The following is a 23,691-nucleotide window of genomic DNA, read 5'->3' as shown; positions in this document are numbered from 1 at the left end:
TTGTCCAAGTCCAAGACTGTAGTAGCTCACGTTCTTCCCTTTTTTTTTTCACAGCAGTAGTAGACAAATCACTTAAAACCTCTGCTGAAAAGGGACATAATCCTTTTCCTCATCACTTCAGGAGTATGGCTGCAGTCTTGATTTTTATTAATTTTTGCTTAATTTCAAGTATCTGGTCTCATAGTCCTCCTTTGTCTATTACAGTAGCAGCTGCACTTGCCTATTTTCCCTAAGATTAAGTGTGGAAATATCACAGCTCACAATTTTCTTTTTTTATTCCTACCCTAAGCATTTTTAATGGGTCTCAGTGGCCTTACCTGAACATTTCTCTACTGTAGTATGAAGCTGAAGCATATTCTTTCCATGAATATCCTCTATATAGTTGAATATCTCTGAACTGCCATCATTTAATCAACTAATTAGTCCTCTTTCCATCTTCATTATCTTATCCTCTCATTTTCTTTCTCACTTATCTGAAAAAAATTAATGCTGGTGGTCAACTGTGCCTTAGCACTGCCAGGCTTCTTCTGTGGGCTGACACAGAGATCCTAGAGATGGGATGTTTCTCAATATATGACATTTATGAGAAATAAGAAAAATAAAATTGCAAAAAAATCTGGAGTACTTATGGGAAATTTAGGTGAAAATATTGAAAATAGTTCCAGATGAGGATAGTAAAATGTCCAGAGTGAAATTTCCAGTATATTAAAGACATGATACAGAGGTTGTAAAAGGTCAGCTACGAAGCAGTGCTAGAACTATAAACAAGTCCTTTAACTGAAATTTTCTAAACACAGTTTGAAATAAAAACTGGTATGGTGTCCTGCTTTCCAGTGAGAAACAAAAGTCAGTGAAGGTAGTAGTATATAAGAAAAGAAAGGCTTTGAAACAATTTTTATTTCTAATAAAATGCTCACGCTTATAAGATAACCACCATATTTTACAATTTAAAAATACAATCAGGCAAACTTTTTTCTCCCATATGCAGAAAATCACAGAATCACAGAATATGTCTATTTGGAAGACGCCTACATGGATCATGGAGTCCACCTCTCAGTCCTGCACGGGACCATCTCCAAGAGTCACACCGTGTGGCTGAGAGTGTTGTCTGAATGCTTCTTGAACTCTGTCAGGCTTGGTGCTGTGACCACTACCCTGAGAAGCCTGTTCCAGTGCCCAACCACTCTCTAGATGAAGAACCTTCTGGGTGAAAAACATCCCTGGAAGTGTTCAAAAAAATGAGTGGACATGGCACTGTGCAATATGGTTTAGTGGGCATGGTGGTATTCAGTCAAAGGTTGGATTTGATGATCTTGGAGGTCTTTTCCAACCTTAACAGTTCTATGATCACTATTCTTGCATCTTCTTCGAGGCAAAACTTTATTAATGTATTGAAAATTTAATTAAAATATCAGTCTTTCGTCCACAGTCATCCTGGGTGTTTTTTATACTGACTTATTTAATTGAAAATTCACTGTTAAACAAGGTACTGCAAGGGTACTGCTGTTCCTCCCAAAGAAGTCTCATGTAACCTAACAACTATAGCTCCCATCCTGAGTATTCAGAGATCAGTAAATGTTCAAGATGATGCTTGAGAAAAGAGTACAGTGAAAACATGAATATACCCATTCATTTTTCCTCTCTGAAACTATTGAACAAATTCTTATTCCTCATGACTTTCTAGACTCCTCATTCCCTCTGAACTGGAGGGTAGATCCAAGCCAGAGTTCAATATCTCATGTTTGGTCAACATTATACAGATGCATAAGGATAAAGGCAGTCCCAGAGGTTTGTTCTTTTACCTGGTTTGCTCCTGATTATCTTCTGAAGGTGTCATGGCTACAAACTTTAAAAGGTAGGTGCTAAAAGCATACATGAAGGGAGGGCTGAGGAGGGCATAAGCATGAAGCTAGAGTTCCTTTTCCAAATATTTACTGTGTACTCTGTCTCAGTCACTCTCTGCAAAGTAATGGCACCCTCATTTTTCACTAGAATCCTAGAGGAAGTATGTACTGGGCATTGCTGTGGGGCAGATAGATTCTTGAAATTAAGCATACAGCACACACTTCAAACACAACCTCCTTGTCCCCTCCATCGTCATCATCATCTTGTCATACTCAGAATATTTATTAAAGGTCATGAGAGCCCTTAAAAATGTACAGAATAAAGAAGAAGGAATTCTTATCTGCATAACTTTCTGAGATTAATAACTGAAAGAAAATAAGGCAAAATATTAACAATTGATGGAATCGATTTTATAGGGGTATTTCCTAATTTTACTGGTTTTTTTTAGTATTGACCACAGGCCAAATCCAGTGCAGATATACTGAATCCGAATAAAATAGTACTTGAAAAAATATGAACTGTAGAGTAAATCAAACTGGAAGTTTTGACATAGCAGATTCACATCAGAGATTTATTTTGCTATAGCTCCCATGAAATCCATCATTGTACTGAGCCTGGAAGTATCATATTGTCTAGAAAAGTCACTGGAAAACTGACAGATGCTTGGTTGTGTATGTGTGTATATATATATATATATACACACATATATATATATTTAACCTTACTTCTGTGAACTTACAGTTCTTTATATCAATGACTGATCAGCAACATATATCAATATAATTCTTCAGTCACTTGGACACAAAAGAGACAGTTGCAAATTGCTCTGTTGTATTAGGTCATAAAAATTAAACATTACGGGGGAAATTTGGAAGAGATGACTGTGGTTGCCGATGGCAGGCAACAGGCTTGCACTAACTTTGATATAGGAATAAAAAACCTCTAACAATAACTCTGATGGTTTTAAATAGATTTCAATATTTATCGCCAAAACCAGATATTTGTTTGTTAAAGTATTGAAGTAAAGAAGATTTGAAAATGAAAGATCCAGCTCTGACAGATAAGTACTGCCCCTCTCTGATTAATGAGATGCACGTAGATGCACATGTTTCCTCTCTGGTGTAGAAAATTAATTAAAGATTTGTACAGAGAGCAGGGAAGAAATCAAAGGTCAGGGAGGAGAGTCTATGAGGTGACTATTGAGAGCACTGGTACAAATTGCCCAGAAAAGTTGTGGAGTCTCCTTCACTGAAGATATTTAAGAACATTCTGGACACAATTCTGTATGACATGCTCTAGGATGACTCTGCTTGAGGAGGGAGGTTGGACCAGGTGACCCACTGTGGTCCTTTCCAACCTTACACATTCTGTGATTCTGTGATCTTTGAATTTGGTAAGAGGTATTATCAGTCTTACTGGGACTTCTTGATTTGGAGCAGGTAACTTACTACCCTGTAATATTAATGCTCTGAAATAAGCAGTGTATCCTGCACCAACCTTAAAAGGCAATATAATTTTTCACGTGGAGTAAAAGATTTCTGTGGACTTTAATTTCCTACTACAATGTCAAAACTGCAGGAAAAAAATTACTGCTTGTTAAGGTGTGCAAAAAACCATGTTTAATAAGGATGAATGCATATGTGACACTGAAAGAACTGACTTGGATTTGACAACAGGAGAACATTGCACGTTTAAGATACTGCCACTCACCAGCAAAGCTTCTCTGGTTTTGCACTTCTTGAAAGGTAACGATTACAACTTCTACAAGCAAGAGAGGAGAGTTGAAGCATGAAGTTATTGTATAATAACAACTTGAAATTTGATCACCAAATCCTCCATCATTTCCACCCTATCATCATTCCTGTGGTGATAAGAGGTCTCTCTGCTAAAGCTGTGTGTGGGATTTTGCCCAGATGACTCTCACTGAACTGAAAAACTTCTGTGTTCTGCTTTGGTAACTCAGCACCCAAAGATCAGTGTGCTAATGGACAATCAGCCTGGACTTTAAATGACCTTTATAGAGGTCATTTAAACATGTGGGACACAAATAGATTACCAAGATGAGTACATAATTACCTGGGAAGCAGCTTGAATTGGAACTTTCCTGTAATTGCATGCTTGGGGCTTTAATAAGAAGTAACATCCTACAAAATTATCTTCTTTAAGAGCTGAGTGGTGTAGCAGAGTACTTACAATTTGTAGTCAATCTTCTCAGAACAAAAACTAAAAGTAAATAACACACTCTAGTTCAGAGATATTTAGTGGTACTTTTAAACTATGTCAACTATTGTGCCCATTTTGTCTTTCTCTGTGGCAGGTGCAGTGAAGAGAAGGAATGGAAAGATAATCCCTCTTTCTGCCATTGGTTGAACTAGAAGCCAGAATTGATGTGCACTGAAAAAAAAGTAGAAGCTACCACAAAGAAGGCTGATAAATGTATGTGTAAGATTTAATCTTTGTTGAGATTAGGATTATTTTTATTCTGTTTATTCAAAATACCAATTTGTGAAGTACATTTTGTTTCTTATCTCTGCTCTTGGAAATTTCTCCCCCAGCACATCTTCAATAGACAGTTCAACTGAGTGCTACAAAATTCCTTGCACTTTCTTCTTGTCCAGGCTGATGTTAACTCTCTGCTTTGCCTGCTTATAAGCAGGCAATTCTTACACTTCTTTCTGTTCAAACCAAAGCTTTGCTGAAGCTAGAGGGAAAACAGTGAGACATAGTTTTAGAATACCTATTTCTGTTTTCAATAAAAGAGCTCAGAATTCAAGTTACTAATTGTGTCTTTAGAGAAGAGTCTAACCAACTATGCATATTTCACTGTGGTGAGACAATATGCTATTGTGTGGGAAGCCTCAGGGGCCAAGACTGTAGGGGTTTTATCTATTCAGTAACTCAGAAGAATAAAGGATCAAAACTGAGTGCTTTATCTAATTGTAACTCAGATAGTGAATTCAATTTAAAGTCATCTGGTAAAGGCCACTATTTGCCTAACCGAGGATGTGGAGCCTGAGGGAGCAATGGAAGTGAGATGAAAATGTACAGTCAATCAAAATGCATATTAGCAAAGTTTGAATCTATTTTTATAAAAGTATTGTAAATTTTAAATGGTTGCATTATAGCTACTTTTTTTCATCTAGTTAATATATATTCTGATACCAGAACCTTCAACTGTTCCATTTCAATAAAGATGGATCTTTGTGTCCCAATTTTCCTATACTGTCCTATACCTTTTTTTGGTGGACAGTGAGCTGACAGTTCTTTTCTTCACGTATGCATTTGTGGACATGAGCACAAATGACTGTGTCAAAACCATCCCTGTGTGCTTCTGTCTACCCAAAGAATGTCTCCTCAACTACAGAAGCATTCCTTTATTTCCCATTCTTGTTTCCTCAGCCCTTCAGTGGTTTTCAGTTTTAATGTACAATCATTCAAAAAGTGTAAGATATACATGACCTTTTTCTGGAAATCATTGATTCTGTTTTTCCCTATATCTCTCCCGAGTTCTATACTTTAAAAGAAACTACTGAACCTTAATATCTTCACAAAAAGTTTCTTCCCTGGAAGAAATATGACCCCGGCAAAAAATGATGAATTCTCTATAAACTGAGGCATCACACCAGCCAGAAGCTGTGGACAGTCAATATTCTCCCTGGATCAACACACTTGGAGGGATAACTTGGAAAGGAGAGCTGAACCACTAAGATGCCTTAAGAGACCAAGTATTCTGGGACTGATGTCATGGCCTGCCACTTTCTTCAAGCCTGTAAGTGTCACACCAGCCTTGTACCTAAGCTTTCAGCACTGAATTCTCAGAGACACTTCAGACAAATGATCACTGGCAGTTACTGGCAGTGATTGTTGGCCTAAGTCTTTTTAAGATACACACTGCTTATTTTCCTTACAGGCCAAACTCAGATATTACTCAAACCGTGTTAAATTGTCTACAAGGCTTGACACAATTATAAACCTCCTGTTTTACAAAACAGCTAGCAGTTGAGAGCACTAAATCTCTTATCTGAAGAAATTTATACTAACATTTCCAGCTTCTGCTCATTTGAGATGTCTGACTTTTAAAGTGACACATGAATATGTGAAGCTCTAGGAAATTAATTAAATGATGAGCTACCTGAGCACCCACCGTCTGAATTTAGGCTAGTCTTTTCTTTGTCCTATTCAGGATACAACTCAGCCTTCACTTTTCATTTGCCAACTACTTTAACATCACTGCAGATAAAATTTTCAGTTATGTGAAAACAAACTGCTGCAACAAAAAATTGATCTGTTAAAAATAAAATAAAGCCAAGCCTCTTTTTCAACATAATGAGGAACAAACAGACATTTTTCTGGATTTTCAGAAGAATCAAATTTGATTGGAGACCTGGAGTTTTCAGAAGTCCTCAGACATGAAAATATTATCTTGCTTTGGGGGAAATATTATTGCTGTTTGTGACTCTTTGGTCCAAAATGTTCCCTCACAAGCCCTCACTCAATGTCATCTTTAACTTAGCTATCAAAACTAAGATAGTCACCCTATGCTTTTGTAGCAAGTTGCTCTGGATGGCAGTCCTTCTAATCTTAAAATAGATGTATATAGTAAACCAGAAAAAAGCCCTCTCCTTTCCGTGTCTGCAGTTCAGCACACATCCAGCTCAGCATTTTTGCCACTTTGTGCTGAATCATATTGTGTCAAACCTTTCAGCATGTTTGCCATAGCTCATTAGAATTAGAAGAGGCTGTCTGCTTAGCACTGGTAGTATGTCTGGTGAACTGCTGTGTTGTGAGACTTACACAATGCTGAAAATCCCTGCTCTGCAAAGCATCTTCTGATCAAAGGTGGAAGAGCAACCCTGGACATACTAGCCATACTTTACAGACATTATGGACACAGAAAATTACAGCCTCTTGCTCCAAAGAATATCATAGCAAGGCTGTTATGAGAGTTCTTTGGGGCCTCTTTCCCTCATAAAAAAATGCTTCCAAACCAGACATGTGAATATCATGTTGCCTCACCTCTTCTAAGGTGCTCATGCTCAAGGAAGTATTTTTCTTCTGCTTAATTAAACAGCATCACAGTTGCTGTGACAATAACTCTCTTTAAAATAAGAGAGTTTTTGTTCTTACCTTTCTCTGCACCTTCCAAGTCACATGTATTTGTGTGATATTTATGACCAAATTTGTGTTTCAGTGTTGCCAACTTTTATAGGCTCATGTCTTCCTAAACTAGCAATGCAATTATAACTGTCTACCTCCTGGTATTTATTATTAATATGAATATAATGAAGTGGGTGATTAAGCAGTCACTGGTTACTCCTGTAATCACCAGACCAGCCCCCTAAGGAAACTGGGTTCAATAACATGTCACTGGAATGATAAAATCTTAATGAGTCATCAACGAGATGCAGAGCTGTGAGGCTCAGCAGAGTTCAAGTCCTGTTTATCATAAAAATGGAAGGAGATGAGGCTGGGAGAGGAGAAAATATAGCACAAAATGGAGGGATAGTTACTCGGTTAGTGTGATTTGCTTTACCTCTGTTGAATCTCTGACAAAAAAACCCTGCTGCAGATCTGCCCTTCATCATTAACACAGTAGTTGAAAAACCTTTGTTTTGATATAGAGTTCTCTTTCCACACACTCGGCTGCTGCCTGACATCTGCATTAATTCAGAGCATGTCAGAGATGGGACCGCCTCCTCCTCATCTGCCCCCTAAGCTCACCTTCCCATCTTCCTTTCACGAAGAGTATCTGTGATAGGAAGTGATTTACAGAAAAAGAGTTTCCAAACCCTCTGGCATCTTGGATCTGCTTATACAAGCTTGTCCTGATTAATTCAAAATTCTTCTTGTTCTAATAATCCTCTCATTTCAAAGCTTCTTTGTAGTTCCTTCACTATCTTTTGTTGGCATGCAAACGAGCAACCTCAGGTATGGATGTTTAACTTTTTTTGTTCTCCCTGTTTTCAAATTCGTATAGGTTTGGAGAGCTGTGATAGGCTCTGTTTTTTTCTTCCCTGAATGTATTCTTCACATTATTAATAATTCATATTCTTGAGAAGGGAGGTAAAAAACCAAATTACTCAAAACCCTGTTAGACATAAAGAAATGACAATGTTTCCGCAAGAAAGACTGCAGGTCAAGTTCAGACTTGGGAAAAGCAGCTGCAACTGTATTGAACTACTTCCAGATTATTCATAACATCAAGGCAATATGTCAACTACTCAATAATGTATCCTACTCCAACCTTCAATTAACCTTTTTATTCTTAAGCATTTAACTTGGTAAGTCACACAAATTAATTTACTGAGAATCTAATAAACAGTGAGTCACAATAATCAGGATCTGAATGATTAGGTGTTTAGTTATATGGTTTATTATTTATTTAAACTGAATTTTGATGAATTATTGCAGCTTTAACATTAGTCCTTTTTTTTCTTTTTTTTTTCAGAGTATGGTTAAGATATTTTTTCTAGGTGCAGAGATGACTTTCTAAGAGCTCCATATGACACGATCTCAGGCACATGCATTATCTTCAGTAATCTGATATTTCAGTATTTCATGCCCTTGAGGAACAATTTTATTCCCAGTATTTGCAGGGAATTGATGTAAAAATAAAAAAAAAACCTAAAAAAATATAGCAATTCAAGTACATAAATCTAGGTGACTGATACTTTCTCAGACATCTTCCGCTGTCCAAAGCATCAATGTAAGAGCAGATAACATGACACAAAACCTACAGGAGTGACAAATCTTTCTGCAAGTAAGTGAGGTATACCAGAATCTCTAAACTGACTCTTTATACCTGTGTTTAAATATATTTTTTACTCCCAAATAGTGAGATGATCACATTTATGTCAGCTGATGGGCAGTGTGTGTGTGTGTATGAGTGGTCTGCCCTTGCAGCAGGGGAAAGTATTTCAGCTTAACTAATGGGAGAAGCCAATCTGTATGAAAACCTTCCAGAAATGGAAAGAACTAGGGTAACCAGTTCTCCCTTTGTAGGTAGTGACAGTAGAACTTCAGATTTAATTAAATAAAACCCTTCATCCTAAATCTGATATTTGTCTCCATCCTGCCAAACAAAACAAATGGCATCTATGACCATGGAGAGTACTAATGTATAATAAACATTAGTTGGAATATAATAAACATTCCATCATTTAGTTCAGCTCATTTAGAGTTTTGTTTTTATTTTAAGTGACACTGCTATGGCTTTAGTTTTTGTATTACAAACCTGGCAGCCGAAAGCAGAAACAAATCTATTCCTGATTCATGGTGGTAAACAGTGGATTTTACAGGTCCAAGGTGCCTGAGTGTATTGGTAGATTCCTCTCTTTGTTTCCCATCTCCCAGTAATTCCCATAGCTCAGGATACACATGGTCTTGAAAACCAATACATGCATAATATACCTTTGCACATATATTTTTTCTGATGGGTTCAGGAAAATATCTGCCCTAGGATTTATGAATAAAGATGAGTGACTGTGCAATTTCCTTTTATAAAATGTAAGTCTACTAAAAAAGTGGGAAAAGTAAGTAGTTACTGTTCCCTACGAATATTGTTGACCAGTGTCATGAATTATGCATGTATCCCTCCTGGGTCCAGTGTCCTCTGGCATTTCTTAAGCAGTAGCTCAATATTTTCTACCACTCTGATAAATCATTCAATAGGGAAAGGGTAAGTCCTGATTCTTGAACCACTGTTCGAAGGCACTGACTGATGTGGTTTGTCAAACAGCTTAGTTTTAGATTCCACCGCTGAAAGTCTGACATGCAAGTCTTTATAGTCCACCAAGGTCACAGGGATGCAAGAGTTGTGAAGTGTGCTTTTAGTTTCTTGGATGTCAGGAAATGGCTTGAAATTCAGCAGGATAATTTCTTCTCCTGTAGAGGCACAGGTTTTTCTGATGTTTTTTATCTTTTTCTTTACAGATACATGAGATAACAATGGTGTCCCAAGGAGCTGATATTTCCTTCTTTAAGGGGAATTAGAGGTCAGATATTTCTATCATGTTCACAATATCTATGATAAAAACTGTTCCGTGAAAATAACCTGGGGCTTTTCAGAACAGAATCTATTCTAGACATCCCTTCTATGTATGTTGTGAAAAAGATTGTGTAGAACTGTTGGAAGAGTTCTGCTGTTCACAGATTATGGGTTAACTAAATAATGCTTTAAAGAAAAATAGTATGGTTTCATTTCAAAATGAGTGGTTGCAACTCAACCCTGAGCAATAAGAGTTTATTCCCACTGCTGTACACTACAACTTCCATTTAGTTCCCAAAGCTAAGTGAAATAACAAAGTAACCACGCTAACTACATCTTTTCCTCTTAAATCAATTTTTCCATGGGCTCAGCAAGATCATGGAGTGGATCTTACTGGAAACCATGCTAAGACACATGAAAATAAGAAGATGACTTGTGACAGCCTACATAGCTTCACTAAGGGCAAATTGTGCCTGACAAATTTGATGGACTTCTACAATGGGGATGCAGTGTGGTGGTTAAGGAAAGAGCAACTGATGTCATCTACATGGACATGTGCAAAGCATTTGACATAGCACAACATCCTTATCTCTAAACTGGAGAGATACGGATTTGACAGAAGAACCACTCAACGGATAAGGAATTCACCAAATGGTTGCACTCAAAGGTCTGCAGTCAGACTGCATGTCCAAGTGCAGAGCAGTGACAAGTGGCATTTCTCATTTGGACTGCTACTGTTTAACATCTTTGTTAGTTATATGGACCATGGGATTGAGCGCACACACAGCAAGTTTGTGGATGACACTCAGCTGTGTAGTGCATTCAACACGCTGGAGGGAAGGGATGTCATCCAAGACCAGGACAGAATTGAGAGATGGGCCTGTGTGAACCTCATGAAGTGCAACAAGGCCAAGTACAAAGTCCTACACCTTGATGGGAACAATCACAAGCACAAGTACAGGCTGGGCAATGAGCAGATTGAAAGTAACACTGCGGAGGATTGAAGGGTACTGGTGGTTTAAATATGAATCAGATCCAGAAATATGCACTTGCAGGCCATAAAGCCAACCTGTATCCTGGGCAGCATAAAAAGCAGCATGGCTAGCAGGTCAAGGGAGGTGAGTCTGCCCCTCTACTGCTCTCGTGAGACCCACCTGGATTACCGTACCCAGCCCTGTTGTCCCCAGGGCAGGAAGGACGAGGACCTCCTGGAGTGAGTCAAGAGAAGGGACACAAAATGACCAGAGGTCTGGAGCACCTCTCCTACAAAGATGGGCAAAAAGAATTGGGTTCATTCAGCCAGGAGAAAAGAAGGCTTCAGGGAGACCTTATAACAACTTCCAGTACTTAAAGGGGCTACAAGAGAGCTGAAGAGGGACTTTTGAAAAGGGTGTGTAGTGATAGGACAAGGGGGAATGGCTTTAAACTGAAAGAGGGTAGTTTTAGATTAGATATTAGGAGGAAATATTTTACTGTGAGGGTGGTGAGGCACTGGAACAGGTTGCCCAGAAAAGCTGCAGATGCTCCATCCCTGGAAGTGTTCAAGGACAAATTGAGTGGGGCTCAGAGCAACCTGGTCTAGTGGAAGGTGTCCTTGCCCATGGCAAGGGAATTGGAACTAGATGATCTTTAAAGTCCCTTCTAACCCAAACCATTCTATGATTGTACAATTCTATGATATTCAAAACCTTTATATTCTGTATTTTATTTGATGCAAGTTTACTACAGAGTAAAGGATATTCAAACCATGAAATTCAATTGCAGAATCATGAGCATTCATGACAGAAAGAAATGGAAGTTTCACCTTTCTTCCATCGGGGACCAAAGAGGAATCTTGTGTCCTGTATATCTATCCAACCAAATGTCACAAAGGACTGTGACAGATCTGGTTAAAAAGTTTGTGAAAATTTTCTTAAAACTACATCTGACTAATGTAAAAGCTTTATTTCGAAATCTCAAAGAGCATAAAACACATTCCATATTTTGAAATATTTATGCAGATATAAAAAAACCCCCTCAAACTAAAACCCAAAAATCAATGTCAGAACTAAAATCTTTCTCCTGGGAGTGTTCTGATAAACACAAACAGATCTGAGGATACTGCAAGAGGATAAAATTAGGAAACAAAAAATATAATTAATGGCTGCAAATAATGTGGAATATGTGTCAATTCTCCCTTGCCTAAAAGAATGGAAATAAGAAATGAGGGAAAAGACTCTTTATCTTCTTAATGCTAGAAGTTCAACAGATGAGAAATTCAATCCCTCCATAAGGTCTTCACTGCATTTCCAACACCTTGCAGTGAAGGTACCAGACTCACTTCTGAGAGCAAGAGCTTCCACAGTGCCTATGTAAAAGCAGAGCAGTCCTGCAAGTATCATGTATCCCACCCATTTGACAAACCACTCTATGCCACTGTTGCTGATATCTTTGTTATGCTTTTGTCTTGGTGCTTATTTCCTATTTTTATATCCAGCTAGAGAAAGAGCTTGACATGCTCACACCTTCTCAGTATGTTGCATGGCTGCTTGTTAGTACACAGTAGGGAGTTGATAATAAAGAATCCCAATTCTATTCTTGGCTCTCTGAGAGATGCATGCTGTGTGCTGCCTGGGGAACTTAATAGTCCAAACTGATGTAGTCATCCTAAAAAGCAAGATAGAAAAGGAGATAAATTGGGGTTTGACATATCAGCATGTTGGCTCTGAATCCTTGGTCTGACTGTGCAAACTCTCTATTATATCATCCTAAGTTTGCTAGCTTCCTTCTAAATAGCTATCTATGTTAGGTTTATGACCTTATTTAATAATAACAGCAGAAAAATAGATGGGGCTTTTAACAACAGTTAGGAGTGATATTTGTTTTCTTCTTTCCTCTTTCTGGAGTGTGTAGGAGTATTTGCTGAAAGTCTCTCTTTTCCTCTTGGATTTTTGTTTTTCTTTAATTGTTTGTTTTACTGACATGAAATTTGTCCTCAGAACTGGATGGTATCCTTCACACAGTGACAGAGACATCATAAAATTAAAGTTCCCTGTGTGTGCATTGTTTGAGAATACATTTTATTCTGTATCTTAATGGTGCCGAAAACTCTCTGAACAGTCATTATCATAATCTATTACACTAGGACTGAGTATAAAAGAAACAATGAGGCCAAAAGACATTTCCTTTCCTTCCAAAAGGATAAAAAGAGAAACAATCCAGTGGAAAACCTGTCAACAGAGTGATTATTATCTGATTTTTCTTTCCTTGTCCATTCTTCAAGTCACTTTAACACATTTCAGTTGTGCTCAAAGTTTCGAAGAGGAGACTTGGGTTTTGCCATTGCACAAGATTTCAAAGACACAGCTGTAGTTAAAACTGAGCTCTGCAGCACTACCAAACATGACATAGACCTGTGGCACTGCATCAGTGTATGGATCAATGCTGCTCACACAAAAGGATGGCAGGGCTGGAGGTAAGTCCAGCTGCTGCTCACAGGTCAGCAGTATGCCTTTACAGTATTTAGAAGGTGCCTTATCCACAAAACAAGTAAACAATCACAGCTATTTTTGAGTCACTTTTGTTACAAGTCGATGTAGAAGGTAGTGAACATGTGGATGTAATGTCACTAAAACAAAGGACAAAGTGTCTCCAGAAAAAGATGCCAGAGCACCAAAGGTATTCGTTTGATCTAATGACTGTAAGAACTCTTCTGTTCTTAACATGTGAGCTACTTAGCAGAAACACTCGACAGTTTCCTAGTTTATCTCAGTTTATCTAGTAAACAGATTTTTAAAAGATCCCATAAGACTGATGGATTAATTGCATTTCTTTTGCCATCTAAGACCAGGTGTTTGATTAAGATAATCATCTACTGGCAGTGAAAAGAGAGAGGAAAACAAATTGATATTTCTATCCCATCTAGGATATTCATGCTATCCAAGAACTACTTTGTTTACTTGCTTTAAATTATTTAATCTATTCTATAATATAATTTCAAAACTGAAAAAAGAGCTTTGGCTTTTTATGTTCATCCCTAGCTTTTTACTGAAGTTGGAGGAAAGAACATCCGCTCCTTATTACCATTAGCAATTCAAAATCACCTAAGCTAGCTCTTCAGAGCAAGAGCAGCTGATAACCCATGACTTGACTGCTAGACCACTAGACCAACACTGAGAGTGGATTTTACTGTTGAAAAAATTTTATTCTTGAGAATAGATTTCTTTATTTTCTCTGTCAAAGCACTTATTTGAATAAAAAAGAAAAAAAAAACACTTACTTTTAGAGCAAAGGTAACCCTTTGTGATATTTTTACTGACACTCATCTTCAGTTGAAATTTATGCTTAGTAAAGAAAATTGGTAACAGGCTATTAACACAAAACTATTTGTAAATGTACAAGCAAAAAGGAGAGCTTAATGGTACTATCCCAGATGTCAGAGTTAATGACTAGTGAATCATATTCTCAGTTTATTCTCTCTTTGTAATGAACACACAGCAACACTGAAGATGGCATCTTGCAATTCATATATGAGACCAAAGCTTCCATTGTCACCTTCTGGCACTTTTATCAATATGTGTTTCTACACTTAACATAGACCAAGCCATTTACTGTTTATGAGACACTTTCTATACAAAATACATCTAAACATTCCACATAATGAAAGAGAGAGAACAGAAATATTGGTGACAGATTAAACAGTTGGAAGAGTGTGGCATAGTGTGGGAAAGCACTGGAAGAGGGAGATGAAAGCATTATTTAGATACTTGGAGACATGCAGTGGGGGAAATATGAGGATACTGAGTTGATCAGAAATACTGCTGGAGTTAAAAAACCAATCTACAAGGGCAGGGAAGGAACATGTTCTGATTTGGACTCACGTGAGGAGGGAAGAGAAGACACAACTAGAGAAGTAGTTTTTGCTGCATGGAAAGAGTCAGAGATCACAGACATGTCCTGAGCAGTTGGGCTCTTTGGAGCTTGTCTGAAATATGAGATGAGGGAGACATCCCAAACCATTTAGAGAGGTAGTAGATACATGGAAGAGGAGAACACAGTGTTTGTAAAATGTCCTCTTCCAGTCATTGTCTGACAGTCTCTCCAGTTAAACTGGTGGTTTGATATTTTTATATGGTAAAATGGCACCATGCACTTTGCTTGTTTCAGAGTCCTCAAAGACCAGGAGAATTGCTGCTGCTGGGAGGTGGGCACTTGTCTAGTTACTCTTGAGGAAGAGTAGATAGTGATGAGGAAAGAGAAGATAGTGTCTTTCATCTAAGACCGGTTGCTATCTATTTTTATCACAACCTGTTGGGGTAGTAAAATGAACAGCAGGGCTACCTATCCTCACAGCTCTGTATTTCGCCCTGTCCTCTCTGTCCTCTCTCTGTCCCTTTTCTCTGCTTCCTACCTTCTGTGGAAGAACCAATTCCAAGAAGAATTGAAGCAGCCCTTCTTGGTCTAAATCATCCCTTCCTTAATTCCCTTATTTTGATTCAATGCTAACACATATTTCTCTTCCCCTTCCTGCTTTGCAGGAAACCCATTGCTAATTAAATACTCTGCAGGAAACATGCAGAGAAGATGAAGACAGGAGCAGCAGGCAAGCAGTGTGGCACAGCTTCGAAGGCACCAACTTGCTGGATGCATGCATCAGCAACTGGAGAAGCCTGCTCCTTGTCTAAGTGAGGGTGGCACATGCAAGAGGATTGCAGGAATTGGCTAATGAACTGTGTGCTGTATGGGATCCAAGAATCAATGCCTTCCCTTCCCCTCCCCTTCCCTTCCCTTCCATCATGATCACAGGAAGAATTGTACAAAATCCATTAGCAGAAGCTAGTGTGAAAATTTCTGGGTTTTGTTTAAGGTATTGTTTTAAAATTCCTTAGTGCTGTAACTCATGATTCCTTCACAAAATGAGCTCAAATTCTGAAAAAAAAAAATTAAAAGACTTAATTTCCCTCCTTCCATCTTACACATTTCTGAATACAAATAAGTGTTTGATGTCAAACCCCACTCAAAAGGGTTTATGTACCCGAAATACTTAAATCGTGACTGAATTAGAAACTTGTTTTCTACCTTACTTTAAAATGAGATAATACTTCTTAACTGATTGTGTAGAAGACTCAATTGGAAAGATCATATTTTTTTATTTCTTTTACTTTCCTTTAACCCTGTATCTTTCCCTTTCTCAGTCTTGCTTTTTTTCTTTTTTTCTTTTTCTGTAACTCAGTGGATATCATAAAACCTTTTTGTCAAAACTGTTGTTAAAAATCAATATGCCTCCGTAAAATATTTTGGATTGCTATTGTCTTGCTGAAATACTCATACCTTTCAGTCTAAATAGGGTACTATGGCTCTTGTTTCTTCTAAAGGATCCTTCACACACTATTAGGAAATTTGTCAAAAAAATTACTGACAGTTGTTTGGCAGTGCTTCAAAGTGTCACATCACTCACATAACATGCATCCTTAACACATTCTTGCTAAACACTGAAATGAAGCCTCACAATTATCAATATTTTCCTGGAGGGCTACACTCAGTCCTATGTGCATGAGATGCATTGTTGATGTTTAATGCATGGTTGGGTGCAGGCAGGCTTTAACCATGGAATTTCTTCCTTCCAGGCATTTTATGACTCCAGTGGGTAAATACTTCTGTCCAAAATCTGTCCTCCTCTGTCATGCACACACAGAGGCAATGTGCAGCCACCTATGCATCCACACACCCTGCTGCCTGACCCCTGGGTTTGTCACCCTTACCCACTTCTGTATTACTGCTGTTGTCAACAATTCAATACAATAGAGATTATCTATTTCCGCATAAGAAGTTATTCAAAGCTTGAAGAAAATGATTAATTTCGTACGTTTATTAGGAAGTTTTGAAGCAGGAGTTCTTAATATGTTCTAACGGTTGAAAAATTTAATCCAAATGACTCTTTCCCATAAGCACGTGCAGTTTCAACGATTTATCAAATAAACCAATCAAACAAGGAAAACACAATCTGCCCAGAAAGCTTCAGCTCTGGATCTAAGCACAGATTTTAATGAAGAAATCAGAATCAGTGAATTAGACCTCATACTGCAGTTCCTCGGAGATCTGACTAGCACTTCTGGAATGAAATCAGGAAAGATGAAGGAGGAAGATATTTTGTCCTCATAATTCTCTTTTAGGTTGACATGTTTGGATGTTTGGATGAAATATAACTAGCAATTTCAATAATGCATGCAATCTTCTTTAAAAATATGTCTCAAGTGAGTGCTCGTTTTGTTGTTCAGGTACAAAAATTGCATCCTTGGGATCAAAGTAGGAACCCTTAAGGCAGCGATTTTCATCTGCTCATGGTAGTTATGTAAGTTATGTCCCAGGGTATGCATTTCAAGCTTAAATTGATTGAAAAAAATGAACAATGAGTTTGCTTGATAGGGAATTACCCTCTTGCAGAGCAATACATGGCACAGGACCATACCACTATCACTCACCTGTCACATACGGCAGCTTCTCCTTGGAGCACTTCCACTGTGGAAAAGTTATCACCTGGGCCAGCTCTGGCAACCTCCAGTTGGTTGCCCAAGACCAACCCAAACTATGGTTTAAAACACTTAATGAGGATTTTTATAATGCTTGTCTTTAATTGGGCTACCTGAGCACAACTGTCAGTCTGCTCAGACAGACACAGAGGAGGGCATCTGTCTAAGGGTTAACGCAAAAACTTTGCTAGACTGGGAAGAAGAGGACACCAGTGAACTTCTTTTCTTCTATTGAGGACAGAAAATGTAAAAAAAAAAATCTTTCTCTAGCCTATTATTTGAGTGATTGGAAGGAATATATGTTTGGGGATAAGCTTTGAAATCACTTTCAATTTCTCTTATCACACTGGATTTAGCCTCTGAAGGGCATTTTCTCAGCATGGCATAACCTTGGCAGAGCCTTTTCTTGTAGACGCTATGTAATTCAGCCAAACCTTTTTCATCAGCTCCCTCATACTATGGCTGGAAACAGCATGAGCCAGCAAAAGCAGGTGTCTGTCAACGTGCACCCAGGGTTTTGCCAGGATAACTAAAAGGGTTTTAGGCTGCAGGGCTTCTTCTACGCCTCTGACTGATGTGGCTTCATGGTTTTGTTGTTAGACCTTTCAGTGCTGACCATGCAGGTGCTGACGGATGGGGCAGTGGGTCTTGGCATGGAAAGACTACAGTGATATTCCTACCATCCTCAAGGCTGCCCACAGAATCCCTCTTCTAGCTCGTGCCTCAGCTGTTCCTGCAGCAGCTCCTGAGCTGCTGTATGCGTTGCAGCACAGCATGCAAAGATGACCCCCAATCAGTTCTGTGAATTATGATGATTTAACAGTTATGGCATGAAATGGCTGAACTTTCTCTGTTGTAAGGATGAAGGGAGAGTCAGGCTCCATCGAGACAGGGACAAGACCATCAATTTTTACAGTAAGCATCTGGGATGTAGCTACTTTATTCATATAGGCACATTTGAAATTTTTAACCTGCATACCCAAACCTACTCCCAGGAAATTGAATGGATTGCAATAGAGCTAGAAAACAGCTTGTGTCAGAGAAGTGTCCAATCGATTTTTGTGCATTTAGCTGCTGAAATACAAAGGATTTCTGATAAATGTTTGAAATCAGTGCACCAGCAAGGACCCAGCAGCCTTTGTACCAACGCAGCTGTGAAGCCCTGAGACAGCATAGAAGCAGGCTGACCTCTCGCTCCTTTTGAGCTGGTCCTTGGACGTGCAGTGGCTGCCCTGCCTCTATTCAGTCTGCTCTCTGCTGACATATTTCTTCCCAAGATATGTCAGCTACATTAACAGAGAAATTCAGCAAAATGAGGGCAAGTGTCACCTGTACTTAGCATTATTAATGCAGTGAGAAAAAAAAAGTACCACAGAAGTCAATATTCCAACACACAGCAACACAACTAGATGACTGATCTATAACTGCCGTGTGGTTATCATACTGATTAGTCAAATAGCATGTCCACAGCACTAATACATGCTTAGTTGAAAATAGCAGGAGGGATCCAAAGCTTTAGTCTAGAATAAAGCCTGACATATTATGACAGACAGAACAAGGACAAACTGCTACAGACTCATCTACATCTTAATCAAGATCTGAATTAAACAGGAAACTTGATCTTATTACTGTAGTCATCTATTTGTAATTTAGAAGGGAAAGGAAAGCCACAGAGAGTTTCAATAGCTTCTCTCTTGTTTCTCAACAGCAAAAGTACTTCCAGCAAAGCTGAGGCTTTTATACCAGCTGTGTTTGCTGTACACATTTCTCAAACAAGAGGGCCTGGAAGCTAGTGGAATCTGGGTCAGCTGAGATGCTGTGGTCCTTGAAGTGGCTTGTTTGTGCAAATAAATTGTGAAATCTGGATTCTCAAAACTCAGCCACATTTTCACATTTATATACTTTTTTTTTAAAACAATGTTTGTTTCTGCCTTCCTCTGGAGGTTTCTTGAGAGGAAGGCAAAAGTATTTTACTCTTCAAAAGAAATAGGTTGAAAAATTCAATAGTGCTTCATGTCTCTTGCCAAGCACAGTAATTACACAAGCTATAGCAAATATTTAAAGAAAAGAAACAGTCTTTTTTTCATTGCTGTCCTTGTTGATAATAACAAAAGAGTGATAAGATATTAAAAAGTTCAAAATGAGAAATATGCATGGAGAAATTGAAAAATGAATTAGCACACAATTGTCTTCCCACAGGATATCACCTTTATTTAAGGGAAAGGTTTTTAGGAATATCTACAGATTCAATTTTTTTATTATTTTTATATTGTTATCTAAAGAAAAAAATCAAAAATAGGCTGTTAGAGTTGAGGGAACGTCCTGGTTGTCTCTGTTAGAAGTAAACCCCAAGAAATGGAAATATCTTTAATGCGTTGCTCTTTGTAAATTAGAAGACTGTAATTTTTCCCTTTTTTTAATTACTTCTCCCTAAAAATGTTTCCCAGACAACAGTAGAAATTTATGCAGGATTTTGGAAAGTGAGAATACAAAATGATCATACTGAGGATAGTTTGGCATATTTTTTTATTCTTTGACAAGGTGTTGTCTAATCCTTCTCAAAGAATGCCCCTTCACTGGAGAGCCATATAATGAAAGTTATATTTGTTGTTCCCTTAAGGCACTAGGTTGGAAAAAAGTTTAAATCCAAAGCACTCCCTGCCCTGTCCCTGCATCTCCAGACTGCTGTCGGTCTCTGAGTTGCCAATGGCAGAATTACCCATCATCCCTTTGAGGCTGACCTTAAATCCTGTCCTCATCTGTGCAGGGCAAGACAAGAGTGAGACCTGCTTCTCTGGCAGAAGCATTGCTGCAAGGGTCAGTGGGACAGATGGAGGCAGGAAAGGCTGGCTGTCATTTCCTGTCCTACAGCTGTCTTATAGGTGACAGCTGTATAGTCATTTCTGCTGGAGTCCATTCAATCATCCAAAAGCCTTGAAGGTACATAAGTTTTTATTCAAGTAAAGTCCTCACGTGAGGGCAATGGAGATATAGAATGCTTCCATATCAATTTTCCTCTCTACATCAGTTATTTAAGGTTGGTGAGGAGGAATTCCGCTTATCTGAGGTGGTAGATTAGCTGGAGGGGAAAAGCAGTGATGTGCTGCTCCTTTTTACCATGTATGTATAGGCTAGTCTTCTGAACATCCCTCTCTTCCTTTAATGTTGTCTTCATCACCCCTTCGTTCACCTCACTTAATGTCCTCCCTAATTGCCACAGATATTAAACGTTTTTTTTTGATGCTCACTCTTAATTTCTTTCTTTTCCTAGTTTTAGACCATTACACCTGGTTTAACGACCTTAGTTATTTCCCCCACTCTTTCATATTTTTTTGTCTGAATGTATTTTCTTGCTGGCAGTTATCATTGCCCTTTGCTGTTATTTACTCCGAACAGCATTAAACTTCAGATAGAAACAGATAATCAGAGACTCTCTATCTCAGTGCAATTTAACTCTATCTAAACATGGCCTTATTTAATCTCTGGTAATATACACTTTATTCTGTTTCTGTATGGAACACCTCAAATGGAAAACACGGGAGTTCCACAAATGAAGCTTTCGTGCCTTTTTAAACCTCAGAATGTGCTGATTTAAAAATATTAAAAAATCCAATCTGTGGCAGTGCAGTGTTAAGTCTAAATGAAGAAAAGTGTGACAATTAATAAAAACAGGTACATAATACAGTTCTGCTGCTCAAGGAGCTACCACAGACCAGCTGAGCATCGCTACAGGCTGGAGGCTGTCCTACTCTATCAACAGATGGGGTCATTTATGAAAACATTAGTAAAAAGAGATCTGCATTTCATAAGTCCCACAGATACCAGATTATTTCTCTTCATGTCACTGGAAGTCTCTATTACATATCAGAATCTGTCTCAGGATGTATAGGTGTGTCTCTTGGCCATAGACTCCCTTTCTGTAGGAAACACAGCGAGTTGAGAATGAAAGTACATTCCTATCAGGGAGTTTCCTCCCTTAAAACTAGGTAATGTCAATACTTGTCCTTTTATTGCATATATCCCAATATACAGAAGCTTCATGCATAGTGATAGGACAAGCAGGAACTGTTTTAAACTTAAAAAGCAGAGATTTAGACTACATCTAGGGAAGAAATTCTTTACTCAAAGGGTGGTGAGGCACTGGAACATGTTGCCTATGGATGTTGTGGATACCTCATCCCTGGAAGTTTTCGAGGTCATGCTGGATGGTTCTCTGAGCAACTGGGTCTAGTGGAAGGTGTCCCTGCCTGTCACAGGGGGATTGGAACTAGATAATCTTTAAGATACCTTCCAACCCAAACAATTCTATAATTCTATGATCACATGGATAAATGAATTTGCTTAGTTTTGGCCAACAAGCTATCATTCACTTCAGTGAAATTTACATAGTTAAGGTTTTTTGTTTGCCATTCCTTTGAGGCAGTTGCTGGGAGTGGAGGTATGACACACCACAAAACAAACAACCCAGAATGGAACTTATCTTTCTGTGGAAATAAAATATTTTTTTTGCTTCCCTCACAGTGCAGAACTCAAAAATAGTGTCTTTCACTCCCTATCTGGATACTGCTTCTCCAAAACAATTATAGTTTTAAATTTGGGCATAAAAATGCACACAAGATTGTAATTATCAGTTACTCAGCTGGTCAATTGTTGCTCTTCTTTTTTTTCTTTTCCAAATCTTCAGAAACTGATAAAGGTCTTTCATTATTGTTTCTTTCCACCAGCATTTTGATGAGGTTGTAGCAAATGAAAAGCAATCTTTAATTAATTTTTCTTTTGCAGTTGAACAATGCAGTAGGAAGCTCTGTATTTTTTCTGAGAGTGGAGATGATATTTGGAGAATGAAATTTCTTGCCCACTGTCTCCATGGTTCCAATACACCGTGCCACATCATATGCAAATACAATCCTGCATTCCAGGGGTTCAAGTGTTGTGTTTCAGTCTCTGTTTGCTTCCTCAGTACAGAATTTAGCACATCAGGAAAAAATCAGTGTGAGCAGGATGCTACTACTCAAAAACCCTGTTATATTTGCTTTGCCGACTCTGTTTTTGTTCTCTATGGGCACGAGTGCCATGGCGTGGGTGCATACATTGACTGTTTGCATTGTCCTTGGCCACATCCAGATGGGGTCAGGGCACCATCCCACAGAATCAAAAACAGGATGTGCAGGCACTCTGATGGGTATCTCGGTGGGGATGAGAGGGGGATCAGGACAGACATGCTGGCTGGTTCCCAGGTGCCATTGGATTAATCTCTGCACTATTGATCACTGATCGCCAGGCTGCATCATCCATCTTCCTCTTCTCCCTCTTGATTGAAAATCATTCAGAGGCGACTTATTACGGCCAAAGAAAACGTATGTTGACTCTAGGAGAGGCAGTATAATTGCTCAGGACCTGCCATTTTAAATGATTCTTACTCTGTTTTTACTGCTCCTTCATTTCGGGAGGAAGTGGTTACAAAGTGGTTGTATATGCCAGTAATTGAAACTGAGTATAATGCTCATTAAGGCCTAAACAAGGATGAAGAGGATGATCATTAGGACATATGTAATTGATGGTGTTGCATTAAGTATTATAAAGTAATTCTAATTACAAAACATCCCATGTCTTCTATCAATCATCCTTCTCTCGTTCACCTTTTCTGTTTTGATCCCCACACACATTACTCACACAGACTGAACTAGGTCCCTTATTGCATCTACTGAGCAGTCCCAATGCTGGTTATTGAGCATACACCTCATGAAGAAAGAAACTACAGCACTAAATGTAGCACAGATCGGAAAAAATGTCTTGATTCTGCAAGGCTCATGGCACACTCATCTTTTGAATTACTAATTTATGTGGTTCTACTACATTTGCCCATTAATGAATGAGAAAAAGGCATTTAAAAACCAACATTTTCCAATTAAATCTCCATTACTGTTTAGAATGGGGTTTTAACTGTCTTTCGAGGTATGACCTTTGTGTTGTTGCTATGCACAAGAATAAGCAGACTTGCAATACATTCAGTGATTCTCCATTCCTTTTTGTTCCAAAATAGAAAAAGAAAAAAGAAACAAAAATTCAGTTGTTGGGAAAAAAAAAATAACAAAAAAGAGAATTTTCATGAACAAAGTTTTTTTTACACTGAAAGTAAAACAGTTTATACTTAAAATATTTTAAAGTCTATTTTTTAATAAAAATTCAAAATTCCACATTAAAAAAAAAGAAAAAGAAAGTGAAAAGAATAAATTTCTGATTTCCATAAGAATGTTTTACAATCACTTTATTAATGACTTTTAGATACTTATAAACAAGCAACCCTAAACCAAGCAGGCATAATTAAAAAAAAATATTGAAAGAGTTTTG

The sequence above is a fragment of the Pseudopipra pipra genome, chromosome 2 (genome assembly GCF_036250125.1).
Source record: "Pseudopipra pipra isolate bDixPip1 chromosome 2, bDixPip1.hap1, whole genome shotgun sequence".
Classification (NCBI taxonomy): Eukaryota; Metazoa; Chordata; class Aves; order Passeriformes; family Pipridae; genus Pseudopipra; species Pseudopipra pipra.
Note: the sequence above shows the minus strand (reverse complement) of the source record.